The 14,900-nt window shown below is 40.1% G+C and overlaps 1 long non-coding RNA gene across 1 annotated transcript in view; it reads left to right on the plus strand.

Moving 5' to 3' along the window:
* The first annotated feature begins 568 nt into the window (after positions 1–568).
* Positions 569–14,900, plus strand: part of LOC137639017 (uncharacterized) — a 31,587-nt gene continuing 17,255 nt past the window's right edge. Inside the window, exon 1 of the long non-coding RNA XR_011044210.1 lies at positions 569–797. This is a non-coding gene — a long non-coding RNA (uncharacterized lncRNA). The remainder of the gene's footprint in view (positions 798–14,900) is intronic.

Consider the following 14,900-nt stretch of genomic DNA (forward strand, 5'->3'; position numbering starts at 1 on the left):
ATGATTTCTCCATATATAGAGAAGAGGTCTGGTGACATTACACACACTTGTCTTACTCTTCGTTTATTTCTATCTATGGTGTTGAATTATTCTCGATGTTAACTGCAGCTTCATGACTCCAATAAAGGTTGGTAATTAACTGAATGTAGGACTAATAGGGGTGAAAGAAGATAGTTACAGTTCAGGAGGAAAATTAAGGACTGCACTAATTATCGAATAATTATTCTTGCTGATATGTATTTAGTTTTTTAGGAAAATGTGAAATTTAAGTTATTAAGGCCATTGACAACAAAGACATGAAATGAATAATGAAGGCTTTTACTATTGAAGTGACAAAACTAGGAAGACATTTTTTATTCATAATCAATATATCATAACATTAGATGTCTAAAAAAGAAGTGCATAAATCCAGAGAACACGATTTTCATCTAGAATTATAGACTAAACAACCATTCAACATTCAACGGGCTTTATTTTAAAAGTAAGCAGTTTTACTGTATTTTTATTTCTCTAGATGAGCCGTGATAAAGGTAACACACTTTAAAGATTTCGTGTTGAATCGAAGATTCGAACGTGCGTGATTTCTATAGCGTCGTTGATTTCTGATTTCTTATTCTCAGTTTTAATGTATTAGTGACAAGTGTTTTCTTATAACTTTCTTATAAAGTGTCATGGGAGTTATGATTTAAGTTGTGGATATGCTGTAAGCTCAAATAACAAACCTACTTCAGGTTGTCATAGGCCTACTCTTTGATTGGTGGTGGGTTTCAGTTTCACAGATGGGAAACATTAACAAGGTAATTCTAGCCTATTTGGTTTGTGCCATTTTGATATTTTGGTAAATGTCTAGGAGAAGGCCGCACCCGTTTTTCAAGTATTAACGACGAAAAACGGCAAAAAACAACCAGATTATTGTTGCACATTGCATAGAAACATGAGGAAATGAATTAAAAAGAAACTAAGACTTAACTCTTACACACAAAATGTAAGCATAAACCTACTACTACAATTATGGGGGACCCCAGTGGGAAGCGGGGTTTTTGGGTGGGGGGAGTAGGAGAAAAGTGATTTTTCGGGGCATTACCGAACCTAATACAATCAACTAACCTACCCTGGGAGGCATGTACCCCTACCTAGGCCTATTAGGGGGGGCTCCGCCCCCCCTGCGACCCCCCCTTAAGGCCACAGTGATTTTCAGGGCACCACCGAACCTAGTACACCCACCTAACCTAGCCTAGAGGCCCTGTACCCCTACCGGGGGGGGGGGGGCCTTTGCCCCCCCTGCGAACCCCCCCCTTAAGGACACTACCTATCACATCCATCAAACCAAATCCAAAGTGATGGTACTGCTGTATACATCGTTATACTATCACCATTATAATATACTCCATAAATTAATGAACCTTACCTTAAATTGTTGGTTGATAAAGATGTGCTGCTGCTTTGAGGAAAACGTGAAGCCGTTGCGATGGTTCCTTGACATGCAGGACAATTTTTATTTTGTAAAATTAAATTGTGTCTCTGGCACAAATCCACTAGTTTTCCAGAATAAGTTACACAAATTCATTGTAAGTTAGGAAACAGTCAGGACAAGAAGATGGACTTTCAACTTCTTGTGTAACATGAGATGACGTGCTTGCTATGGCCACCATGTCTAAAAACGAAATGAAATGCCTGGCAGCCTGGGTAAGAGAGTGTATTGTCGCGCTGTTGTATTGTCGCGCTGTGATTGGCCAAACATGTATGACGTCATAGTGGATAGGCGCTGTGATTGGCCAAACGTGTAAGACTTCATAGTGGACTAGTTTGTCTGTGGATTATAGTGGTTACAGGGCTCATTTGAGCAAAAACAAGACACAGTCAACAATAACAACAGACTTGGAAAAAATCTGGGAGGAAGACAAGAGTAGCGTGAGTTTGATCGTCGATATTTCGACTATTATTGATTTTCACTAAATTATCTCACTTGTATACCACTATTTACATACATTCCTACACATTCTAGTAAAAATAAATTGAATATCACTGATATCTTCATGCGGCCCTCTCCTAGACATTAACCGATATTTTCATGTATTAGGTTTTGACAGGTATGCCTCATGTGGATTAATTGTTTATGGTTGAGTTGATAAACTAATTTAGGAGCGTTTGTAGGGTGACGGCCAGATCCCGTAGAAAACGGGAATATTCTGAACTGTGGCCGTCTTTCTAAAAACGATTTTGGCGGGAGAAGCTAACTTAAAAAACCCACCTAACCTATGCTAAAAGCCGTATCCTTACCCAAGGGGGCTTCGCCCCCCCGGACCCCCCCCCCCCCCCACCCCCTTACACAACAGTTTCCTTACCTACGAGTACGGCGGGAGAAGCTAACTTTAAAAAACCCACATAACCTATGCTAAAAGCTGTGTCCTTACCCAGAGGGGCTGCGCCCCCCCGGACCCCCCCTTACACAACATATTTAAGATCCGTAGACCATTTCCAAACGTTTTTATTCTATACAAGATAACAGTCGGAGCAATAATAAGCAAATTAGGACGCTTGGCCGTAGCGCTACAAACTACCCCTAATTTTCTATATTTTGATCTTGACTGAGGTTTCCGGAATGGATAGCCTAATGGCAAGGATTTGGAAACTGCTACGATTGCATTTCGGGAGTTGAAACAATTGTTTTCATAGGTTTTTATGAATTTCTAAAAATTCTGGGTATTAGTGTATTTGATCCCTATGTGAAATCAGTAGTTTTTCGACTAAGGTCTCCTTCCAAGAAACCACATTGGGAAACTTGTGTTCTTTGGTGGGAGTGTAAGAGAACTTGTGAAATACTGGAATGCATTCCACCCTAATCTTACTTCAGACCAGGCTATGTGTTTATGTAGTTGGTTGGGGCATGGAAAACTTTCATATTACTTGTCAAATCCATTTCCAGTAAAGTTTTACAAGTCTACAGGGTATCATTTCGAACAGAATATACTGTATATGTTTTCCTTTAGCAAATAACGGGATTTAACCTTATTTGACCTTCATTTCAACCGCATACAAACAGAACAATCAGTTCGACTAACTTCGAGTAGCCAAACTGGTTGTTCATGTTTACTCTCTAGAGTCCGTTGCTCTTCCGTTAACCAATCACGAACACATACGTATGTAAAGTTTGCACGGGGGGGTTGGGGGGGGTTAATATTTCCCAACCCCCACCTTCCAGCAAACCCTTTTCCCTGGAAACCTTTGTCCAAGTCAGGTCTTTGTTAGTTCAGGTGACGTCTTTTTGCGTATTTTATGATGGAAGTTTTAGAAAATTGTAACGACTTCAGTAATCCCTACTTGAAAGTATTTTGGTGAATTCCAATGTTGATAATTTTCTTAAATCTAGTAATATAATATACCAACTTTTACTGTGTTCCAAGTGCAGTACTAAACTAAGGCAAAGAAGTTAAGACGCCACCGACTCACAGTCACAACAACCCCGTGACCCACAAGTTTCGTCGTCACGGTCATAAAAGTAAGTCATTAATTTCTTTAATTTTAATGTGTTAGTTTTACTATATTTTGTTAGAGTGCGAAGCTCAACATTACCGGTTGCCAGTGCATAGGCTACGAGGTTGATGTTTTATTTTCCTGTGATTGTAAGCGAACCAGTGGCGGAACAAGAACCATTATATTTAACGTAGCTAATGTTAGCGTGCGCAGCTCAACATTACCGTTTGCCATTACTTACGAGCTTGATGTTTTATTTTCATGCGAGCGAAGCGAGCCAGTGGCGGAACAAGAACCATTATATATAGTGTGGCTAATGTTATCATAACAGTGCTAATGTTATCGTAACAGTGCTAACGTTATCGTAACGTGAGTGAAGTGACACGGATTAACATGATTTATATAACAAAAGACATCATATTGGGTTTGTGACCTGGGAACTTCTAGGTTAGGTTAGGTGGGTTTGTTAGGTTCTGTACCCTTTTTGTACCTTTTTATATATTGTGTAAAGGGTATATGGAAAAATTCTTTAAAATACACATGATAATATTACCGTAGCATTGCCAACGTTAGCAATGCCACCGTAATGTTGGTAACGCTGTGTATCATTGGTAACGTTGCTAATGTTATTGTTCGCAGTACATACGTGAGTGAAGTGACACGGAATTTGAACAAATCATTATATTTGAACATTTTAACAAAATATAGATACTGTAATAAAAGACATTATATTTAAATGTTTTAACAGAAAATATATGTTTTCCTGTAGAAAATAACGTGATTTAACCAGTTTACACCTTCATTTCATCCGTAATAACAGCAACCAGTTCGGCTACTTAAAGTTAGTTGAATTGGTTGTTCTGTTGGTTTGCGGTTGAAATGAAGGTCAAATTCGGTCAAATCACATTATTTACTACAGGAAACTATATATTTTCTGTTCGAAATGAGAATCTGTAATACAGTAAAACTTTACCCTATTTTCTGTTAAAATTTTTAAATATAATGGCTCTTGTTTGATCGCCAGAAAACAAAAACATCAAGTTTGTATGTACTGGCAAGCGGTAATGTTGAGCTGCGCACGCTAACATTAGCAACGCTAAATATAATGGTTCTTGATCCGCCACTGGCTCGCTTCGCTCGCATGAAAATTTAATATCAAGCTCGTATTTACTGGCATGCGGTAATGTTGAGCTGCACACGCTAAAAAACATATTAAAATTAAAGAAATTAATGACAATTTTATGACCGGGACGACGAAACTTGTGGGTGACCGGGGTGTTGTGTCTGTGATGTCTTAACTAATGTATATCCACATCTTCTTTGTATTAGCAATTTTAGTTTCAGTATTGCAGTAATAGACGCGAATATCTTTACTGTATGATAGACACAAACGGTACTTGGGACACTGTAAACGTTGAGGTATTATATTATGAGATTTAGGAAAATTATCAACATTGGATGACGTATCAAAGAATTCACCATGAAATTTAGGAAATGATTTTAAGTATGGAATACTGCAGCCGTTACAAGTTTCTATAACTTCCATCGTAAAATATGCAAAAAGACCTCACGAACTAACAAAGACCTGACTTGGACAAAGGTTTCCACGGAAAAGGATTTGTTGGAAAGGGTATGGAGAGTCCACTTGAAGAGACAAGGGAATGGGGTTGGGAAATACTAACCCCCCTGTGCAAACTTTGCATACATACGGGTTCATGATTGGTTAACGGAAAAACAACGGTGTCTAGAGAGTAAACATGAATGAACTAGAATATGAAACTTGTCCAGAGTAAGTATTTATGTGAAATTTGGGAGTGACAAGGTAATAACAAAATATATAAAGGAATAATAGCAAGATAAAATGGAGTGTATAATAAATAATATTTAATGGGAATATAAAATGAAGTGATTTTATAAGATAACGGGTAATAAAACGTGTAATTCTTGGGTCAAACGTAATATGTATATGTGGGTAATACATAAAAGGAATGGTATAGCTGTACTGGATCAAGTAAAATACTTGAATAAACCGGGTGAAGTAGAATACTTGAATGCGGCGGGGAAAATGGGGAAGGGGTATAAGAGAAGAAGTAATCCTATTGGTGGAGGTGGAGTTTATGCACAGGTGGGAGGAGTTTATGAGTAGAAGATCGAAAACTTATGTACAAACGAACGAGACCGACTACAACTGACTCGTAGAATGTTAACAAATAAATGAAAAATATACCGTTAGTATAGGATATAGATAATTAGCGTATTTTTTCATCGGTTTATTATACATCCAAGAGGGTAATGTATAGAGAAAAAAAAAGGCTTGTTTTACCATTATATACTGTTTTTTTCAGTATGTTTTCCCCACCCAAAACCCCGAGTTCCCACTGGGGGTCCCCCATTATCGGCGGATATAGATATATATATATTTCTGAAACTATTCAATTCCGACAGGAACGAGTGTCATTTTTGAAGAGAGCGGGCTTTTTTTCTATAGAAATAAGTATTTTTTTTCCCCTAGGTTACATTACCCTATAATAAAGTACAATAATACTGCATAATTTTATGATTCATAAAGTATGATTTAGTGTTACCTTGACACGAGTGAAGTTGTTTGGGAAGCAAACACAGTGTAGGCTATGGTGGTCTAAGGCAAGGGAATGGCACATGAGGTCCATATCCTCCCCAATCCCTAGTAAGTAAGGATACAGCTCTCAGGTTAGGGTAGGTGGTGTTCTTGTGTTTGTTTACATACATTTGTTCCATAACTGGAATACAAACCACGATATGTTTTGGGCTCAGCCATGTCGTCCTGATGGAACGTTCCTTTAGGCAGCTTTCTAAGGGATATTTGGCTACAGTGATACTCCCAGAGAATTAACCATAGGTTTCCGGAATTCTAACTCCTGGTGCGAGTATCCTTAATACAGTATAACTTTTAAGGATATCGCATAATATCAGGGGACATATTTCTTGATACGACTCATGGCAATCTTCACCTCGAATAGATTTTACTCTTTGAGTGGGGAAGAGTGGCGAAATTGAAGGGTAGCCGTTATCAAGGTTACCCGGTGGATCCCCTCCCAGTACTACTACGGCGTAACTATTCCTTTTCACGTAGCCATTTAAGCACGGTGTTCTCCCTCGTTGCTCTCGGTGTTGTTACTGTTTTGAAGGAATATTATCATGCAATCTCCAGCATCTTCATCCTCTGGAAAGTTGAGTATTTAATCTTTCCTGTGTATAATTTTTGGCTCCCTTCTCGTAGTTAAATTAACATAATTTAGGTGTGTTAAGCGGAGCGATGCCACCACCAGAGGCGGCCATTTTAGGAACACTCGTACGCCATAAATGCTTTATTTAGTTAGTAGTACGACGTCCGAGGTATTTAGTTATAAACAAATTCTAGCTATTTAGGCAAAATTATACTAGTGAAGATAAGATCTACGCCTGTAATATTTCCTCTCTGAATAAACGTTTCGATCGTATACGATAGGGCCTCGGTGGTACTAGCATAGCCGAGATTCCGACTCGAGTTAGGGTAGCTTAACGCGTTTTAGTATACTTTAGTAACGTTATCCCCCGTTTATCCTTGAGTACCGTTTTATTAATTCGGTCGAAGATATATATATATCCTAGAATTACTAGCATAATTCAATACTCTTCTCCTGTAGAGAAATGAGGATAAACCCTTCTTTCCCCCCGAGTGTTGCCAGCCTAGGCTACAACCCTATCTTTCGTCATTGCCATTAAGTAGTGTACTCCGGCTTGACTGGGATAGCATTTTCTGTCGATCTTCTTTGCTGGTGCGTATCCTGGCTTTGATATACGTCAGTAACTCAGGGTACTCTGTCTGGTTGCCGATAACCATACCGAAGGGTGAATAGTCATTCCCCTGCCGTTTACACCGTTGCTGACATAGGAAGCTCGGCTTCCCTAATCCACAACCGAAAGTGGGCAAGATAATTGCCGCCACCTTTCTCCTTTGTGGACAAGAAGACATGTCTTATATCCGGCAATGTCTCAGGCTGGGGAATCGTTATTCTTCTGCCGCCCAAGACGGCGCCGGTATAGGAAACTATGTTTCCTTGATTTACAGTCGAAAGTGGGAGGCATACCTGCTGCCACCTTTTTATGTAAACTATAAGACCCTTTCCCTTCCCCTTCTGTCCTTTAGCCATCACGATTCCTGTGGCTGGTACAGTATACTACAATCACCCCCGCTTGTTGGGGTGACTGAGTTACCGGCCGGGCTTCTACAAAGGCGGTTAGGTTGCCGCTTTGACCATCTCCCTAACAAATGCAATGCACCAGGAAAGGTTGAGCCTGCCCTGATGGCTGCCGGTGGGAAACCCATTACAACTTTTAAGTATTCTTCAGTCCTCCCTTGGACTGCCATCCACAAACTCTGTAACCGGCAGTACAGCTGGCAACAGAAATTGTGGCTGAATGGAAGCTAGAATCAATGCATTCTCTCCCCTTCCATTTGAATCCTCATTCTGGAAAGAATGCAGTAGAGACAGTAGTCCCTACAACCCTAATTATTGTACTAAACTTTAATAATACGGTAGTCCTTCTCTCCATTCTTTCTCTCTCTCTGCCGGCTAGTGCTGTCAGGTACTAGCCTAACCCGGTAGCATACCAACAAAACTACAGTATAAGACAATACAGTAACCAGTATTCCTGCAGTATAACAATACAGCAGTTAGAAAACTACAGTATAGAATGATACAGTGGTATGAATTTCCAAAATACTCTGTGTATCCTTTCACAGTCCATTGCTGAGACCGTGTATAAAGAGTGGAGGTGAAGTATTCCTTCAACATTCCTATGTATATTAGATCATTGGAATACCAATGATTACCCTTCAGTATTAATATTCTACAAGTGGTGGAGTTAGTGTTAGTATACACTGACTCCGGCTCTACGTTCGAGAGTTATTCCACTGTTTTTTTCCCTAATAAGGAAATTGAGATATTAATATTGGGGGAGGTCACAGCAATTGCCTGGACGGAAAACACAGTTATGTGTCTTTCCTATTTCCTTTCTAGCTTACTATCCTAAGCTATATTGATAATAGTAATGTATACTATTTTAATGTATGTGAAAATTTATCAGTGAGATAAATGCCCCCTGCTCCATCGCAACTGAAACCCTGAGGTATTGGGATCTGATGGGTTGCGCCATCTGCTCGGCCTTGATGACCGACAGTTTCGGTGATCCTGAGACGACGGAGTCGAGGGATACTGTGAGGGAAACGCTTCGAAAGTGGGTAAGAGGGTTCCAGAAGAACTCTCCGGGACCTTACCTACCAAACGAAGTGAGGAGAAGCCTTCTGTTCCCTAAGGCCCAATCCGACGCGTTTGTGCCTCAGGCACAGGTCAAGCCCCCCTTCATCCAGCTGACGATAGAGGCTGACATCAACAAGGCTCTTGAAGGCATGGACATCCATCAAGAATGGATGTCGGAGGTGTCCTCAGACACCGAAAAGGATCTTCTACAAGAAAATCCCGAAGAAGAGGTGGCCCAGCCAGCTGAGGAGGAAGGATCCCTATCAACAATAACGGAAGACCCTCAGTTTTCTGTGATGGCCTATCAACCTGTGCCGTCAACCTCTTCGGCCCCAACTCCTCATTCGGACCCACTGTTAACCAAGAGCGAAGCGCTCATGGCACAGCTGCAACTGATGATGGAATCATTTCGCAAGGAACAACAAGAGATGAGGAGGGAAGTCAGAGAAGCGCAATGCTCGGGCACTTTCAGAGACTCTCACAAGCATGTCAGTGTCTCCGACTTACCCCAATGCTCCGAAACCAACCTCTGAAGGTATGCGGAGTATATGCCCATGATGAATGGGAAATTATACATCTCTGAGAAGATGGGGGCCAAATCCCTCGAAGATCTCCAATTCTGGCCTAACATTTCGGCTTACTCAGAATGTTTTGCGAAATTGCGGAATGAATCAGCATCCCGAGAGGAGACGGAACCTAAGGAGGTCATGATCTTTGAACATGACAAGGCACAGGCTCTCTTGACTAGTACCCTAAAGAAAGCCGGCTATACCAACTCGAAGGTTTCAGCTTTGAGCAAGAGGCACCCTACCTTCCTTGTTCCTTTCTCCAGAGCTTTTCCCTTTTCGGCCAAAGCTCTCAACTGCGTGCTAAAAGCAGTCAACGCAGGCAAACCATGCCCTACGCTAGAGGAATGCAGACCATTGTCTCTATATAGCCCTGCCTACCTGCGAGAAGAAATAGAACGAGGTTCATCTAACCTTCTATATCTCGAAACTGGATCCAGAGATAGCAGGACAACAGTTCAACGAGAACCTTCCGAAGTTGTCGGAACATCTTCTGAGAGAGAAAAGAGAGACTAGCAGCCTCCTTGTCTCTCCAGAACTGTATGGAGATGTGTGCAGGCTTCTCAAACACCCCAGATATGTTTAGGTCCTAGCCAAGATGCACATGGCTACCCTTGTGAAGGACATGTATGCTTTCGTAAAGGCCAGGAGTGCCTGTAGAGAGCAGGTGTTTGCCAATGCAACGGTCAAACACGAGTCCAGGAAGTTGATCACTTCATGCATCTGGGGCAAGGACCTCTTCCCAAAAGTAGTAGTCCAGGAGGTAATTGCTAAAACCGCCACGGAGAATAGGAACCTTCTCCAGAAGTGGGGCATGTCTTCCAAGAGGAAATCATCCTCTGATGCTGGTCCTCAACCCAAGAACAGGAAGACAAAGAAGCACGCGTGTCTCTCAGACGTGCACAACATCCTATTGTTGCCATGACCACTGTGCCCCAAATGGTTACCCAGCCGCAAACCACCTTCCAAATGGTGCCCCAGCAGCTGGTAGCTCAGTCGCCAGTCTTTAACCCAGGCTTTGAGAGGCACACCACTACTTAGAAGAGGCTCCTTAACCCTGGATAGGTACGCTCCTCGGACACCCCTTTAAGGGTATACTCGGACGCGAACGACCCCGACGCCAAAAAAAATTCTTGAAAAATCAGTTTTTGCAGTAACCTCCTTTTTTCTTTTGCCAAAAAAAAACTTCAATGAATGCTTAAAACAACTGTAAAGATAAATACTACTCATCTGCAGAAAAACTATTTATTATAAATATTTTAAAAAATTAAGTAGAAAAAAAAGACCTGACATAAAAATTCATAAAAAAAAAGTTTATACATATATACACAAATCCTTTTAGGAATTGATTCTTGAATGTTTAGGACACATCTTGATGTATTTTGGATGAAGTCAGACCCATGGAGGTGAAGATCTGAAATGAGAAAAAAAGGGTAACTTTTTTTGGCCAAAAAAATGTGTCCAAATTTCATGAATTTTTTTGGGTACCCAAATGAAATAGGAAGTGGCTAATTTTTTTAGGGAATAAACATATGTTATCCTAAAATAGAAATATGTAAAAAAATCTTCATTATTTTGTAAATTACATTTATATCAGGGGCCATATCTAAAGGTAATTTTTTGAGTACTTAGAAATTTCGTAAAAAAATACATATATTTAATATATAATATGATATTTATGCAGGTAAAAATATACCAAAATATCAAAAATTCTATAGGGAACAAGAATATATATAGATAGGGCAACTTACGCTTCGGATATGTCCACAAAATGGCTGCCAACCACACTGACTCAGACTCCCTAATCTGCCACTTGAAATGTAGGAAGGGTATGTCAATTTCAAGGTGTTATTTACTAATCTAATTATTATTGGATATGCATAAAAATTGTATGGTGGGTTGCTGGATAATTGTCGATTATTTTACGACTATAAAATTAAAATTCTGACCCAAAAAAATTTTTTTGAAGGGAAATAAAATCGAAAAAAAAATGTAAAATATAATATTTTAGCTAAAAAAAATTTGATGATATTCAATCAAAAAAGAAGTAAACAAAATTTTCCGACAAATAAACATCTAGAGGAATCATTACTCTGTGATAGTTCCTTAGTACGTAGTAATTTTAAAAGAATTGGGAAAAAACGAAAAAATGGCAATCACCGGAAAATCGAACACATACCTATATATACGCCATATATGGCTAAAAAAAAGATAGGCATGGGTAGCCAGATCATCTAGAAACACTTTCCAACACTATAAAAATATAAGTTTTGCGACACTACTTGCCAATTCCTTACGGTAACATGACTAAGCAAAAAAATGCAAAACAAATAAAAAGGGGCACTCGCGGAAAAATGGCTAACATTCTAATATACGGCATTTCAGAAAAAAAAATTCAGCCACGTACTAGGCAAACCATCAAGGCACATTTTCCGACAAATAAACATCTAAATGAATCATTACTCTGTGATAGTTCCTTAGTACGTAGTAATTTTGAAAGAAATGGGAAAAAACGAAAAAATGGCAATCACAGGAAAATCGAACACATACCTATATATACGCCATATCTGGCTAAAAAAAAAAGATAGGCATGGGTAGCCAGATCATCTAGAAACACTTTCCAACACTATAAAATTATAAGTTTTGCGACACTACTTGCCAATTCCTTACGGTAACATGACTAAGCAAAAAAATGCAAAACAAATAAAAAGGGGCACTCGTGGAAAAATGGCCATTCTAATATACGACATTTCAGAAGAAAAAAAATTTCAGCCACGTGCTAGGCAAACCATCAAGGCACATTTTCCGACAAATAAACATATAAATGAATCATTACTCTGTGATAGTTTCTTAGTACGTAGTAATTTTGAAAGAAATGGGAAAAAACGAAAAAATGGCAATCACAGGAAAATCGAACACATACTTATATATACGCCATATCTGGCTAAAAAAAATAGGCATGGGTAGCCAGATCATCTAGAAACACTTTCCAACTATAAAAATATAAGTTTTGCGACACTACTTTCCAATTCCTTACGGTAACATGACTAAGCAAAAAAATGCAAAACAAATAAAAAGGGGCACTCGCGGAAAAATGCCCAACATTCTAATATACGGCATCTCAGATAAAAAAAAAGACATGCACGTGTTAGCCCAACCATCAAGGCACACTTTCTAACACATAAACATGAAAAAAAAATCAATAATATACGGCAATTCCTTACTACGTAGTAAATTTTTACAAATATTGAAAAAAAACAGAAATTGGCAACCGCAGTTAAATACCCAATATACCAATAACTACGTCGTATCTGACAAAAACAAAATCACGCATGGGTAGCCAGATCATCTAGACACACTTTCCAACACTAAAAAAGCAAAAGTTTTACGACACTATTTGGCAATATCTTACGGAAAAATTACTTGGCAAAAAAATGAAAAAAAATGAAAAAGGGGTACTCGCGGTAAAATGCCCGACATTCTAATATACGGCATCTCAGATAAAAAAAAAGACATGCACGTGTTAGCCCAACCATCAAGGCACACTTTCTAACACATAAACATGAAAAAAAATGAATAATATACGGCAATTCCTCACTACGTAGTAATTTTTACAAATATTGAAAAAAAACAGAAATTGGTAACCGCAGTTAAATACCCAATATACCAATAACTACGTCGTATCTGACAAAAACAAAGTCACGCATGGGTAGCCAGATCATCTAGACACACTTTCCAACACTAAACAAGCAAAAGTTTTACGACACTATTTGGCAATATCTTACGGAAAAATGACTTGGCAAAAAATGAAAAAAAATGAAAAAGGGGCACTCGCGGTAAAATGGTCCTCGTGGTGATGAACGACATTTTAACTAAAAAAAAAATCATGCACATGGTAGCCAAACAATCCACCAAGACTTTCCACAACTGATAACCTATACAAGTTGCACCATTCTACGACAATTTCATAATACGTAATAACTTTGATAATTATGCAAATTACCTTAGAAGGGTAAACTCGGTCGCGCTCGACCCCGACGCGTCTCAGAAATCGGGGAAGGAGTACAGCTACAGCAATGCACATCTGGACACTACTAGAGCGTGTAGGGGAGACACCTCCTGCAGGTCGATCACCCACAAATTCAGTCACGGAGGTGAGTCACGTGAGAAAAACCTGTTTTTTTTTGACGCTCGGGGTCGCGAACGACCCATCGTACCTATCCAGGGTTAAGAAAGCCCTCAATGGGTAGAGGAGGACGTGGTTAGGGGAACAAACCCTCCGGATCATCTCAACTTTGAGATGCTCCAGGTAGGAGGAAGTCTCTTCCACTTTTGGGATCGTTGGACCTTCGATCTTGGGCCCTCAGCCTAATCAAGAATGGACTCAGGTGGAAATGGAACAAAACTCCACCCCCTTTTCCTCAATTCTTCCAACACTCCATCCTCTTATTGGAAGAATATACCTTAGAACTCTTAAACAAAAAGGTAATAAGGAAAACAAATTCCATCAAATTCCAGGGAAGGCTGTTTTGTGTTCCCAAGAAAGACTCGGACAAGCTCAGAGTCATTCTAGACTTGTCTCCACTCAACAAGTTCATCGAGAACAACAAGTTCTGGATACTAACCCTACAACACATAAGGACACAGTCTCAATAGACCTGAAAGATGCTTATTGGCACCTACCTAGGATTCAAACTACAGAAGAAAAATTATGTCTTCACAGCCATGCCCTTTGGACTAAACATAGCCCCAAGGATATTCACAGAACTTGCGGACACAGTCGTCCAACAGCTATACCCAGAAGGCATTCAGGTAGCAGCATACCTGGACGACTGGCTGGTGTGGGCAGCATCCAAGACAGCTTGTCTGCAAGCAGCCAAGAAGGTGATCCAGTTCCTGGATCATCTGGGCTTCAAGATCCACTACAAGAAGTCTCGCCTCTCTCCAGCTCAAGAGTTTCAATGGTTAGGAATCCATTGGAACTTGCAGTCACACCGCCTCTCCATTCCACCGAAGAAGAGAAGAGAGATTGCGGGTTCTGTCAGGAGACTACTGAAATCCAACAAGATTTCAAGATGCCAACAGGAAAGAGTACTGGGGTCTCTCTAGTTCGCAGCAATGACAGACCTAGTGCTAAAAGCACAACTAAAGGATGCGTCCGGAGTCTGGAGAGGATATGCATCAAACGCTCGAAGAGATCAACAGAGATTGACACCGACCTTACTGCGATCACTTCCAAGGCCGTGGTCAAAGTTCAAGATCCTGACAGGGACAATTCCCTTACAACCACCTCAACCTTCAGTGGTCATCCACACAGATGCCTCACCGGAAGGATGGGGAGGCCATTACCATCAAAGGAAAGTGCAAGGGAACTGGTCGCACCAGTTCAAGACCTTTCACGTCAACATTCTGGAAGCCATGGCAGTCTTCCTAACGTTGAAGAAACTATCCCTTCACAGATCAGCCCACATCAGGTTGGTCTTGGACAGCAAAGTAATAGTGAAATGTCTGAACCTTACATCAATCACGTGATGTTAGCCATCTTTCGCTTGGCAAGGAAGAATAGATGGCACTTATC

This window comes from Palaemon carinicauda, chromosome 4, assembly GCF_036898095.1.
Source record: "Palaemon carinicauda isolate YSFRI2023 chromosome 4, ASM3689809v2, whole genome shotgun sequence".
NCBI classification, from domain to species: domain Eukaryota; kingdom Metazoa; phylum Arthropoda; class Malacostraca; order Decapoda; family Palaemonidae; genus Palaemon; species Palaemon carinicauda.